Source organism: Dendrobates tinctorius, unplaced genomic scaffold, assembly GCF_039654945.1.
Source record: "Dendrobates tinctorius isolate UK_male_01 unplaced genomic scaffold, ASM3965494v1 ptg000064l, whole genome shotgun sequence".
Lineage (NCBI taxonomy): Eukaryota > Metazoa > Chordata > Amphibia > Anura > Dendrobatidae > Dendrobates > Dendrobates tinctorius.
The window spans coordinates 57,789,109-57,789,819 of NW_027361732.1; positions in this window are offsets into that span (position 1 = coordinate 57,789,109).

Here is a 711-nt window from a genome sequence, read left to right on the forward strand (position 1 = left end):
GGGCCCGAACATCTAGCCATGAAGGAGTACATTACTGAGAGTCTCCGCAAAGGGCATATTAGGCCTTCTGTTTCACCTGTGGCAGCGGGCTTCTTTTTTGTTAAGAAAAAAGATGGTGGTTTGCGGCCGTGCCTCGACTTTCGGGAATTAAACAAAATTACTGTGAAAAATACATACCCTCTCCCCCAATTCCTGATCTATGTAACCAACTCACCGGGGCCAAGTGGTTCTCTAAACTGGATTTACGTGGGGCATATAACCTTATAAGAGTCCGTGAAGGGGACGAATGGAAAACAGCATTCTTGACGACTGAAGGGCTGTTCGAAAACTTGGTTATGCCCTTTGGTCTCACCAACGCTCCTGCTGTTTTTCAGAATTTTATTAATGTAATTTTCTCTGATTTAATCGGTCGTTTTGTGGTTATCTATTTGGATGACATTCTGGTGTACTCGGTGGACAGTCAATCTCACTTGCACCATTTGCGGATGGTTCTCATGAGACTGAGGGAGAATCATTTGTATGCCAAGCTGGAAAAATGCTCATTTTTCATGCAAGAAGTATCCTTTCTGGGGTTGATAGTGTCAGGGGAGGGGTTCCGCATGGATCCTAAGAAAGTCCAGGCTGTTACGGAGTGGGTGCAACCTCATGACTTGAAAGGGTTGCAACGATTTTTGGGCTTTGCCAACTTTTATAGGAAATTTATTAAGGGCT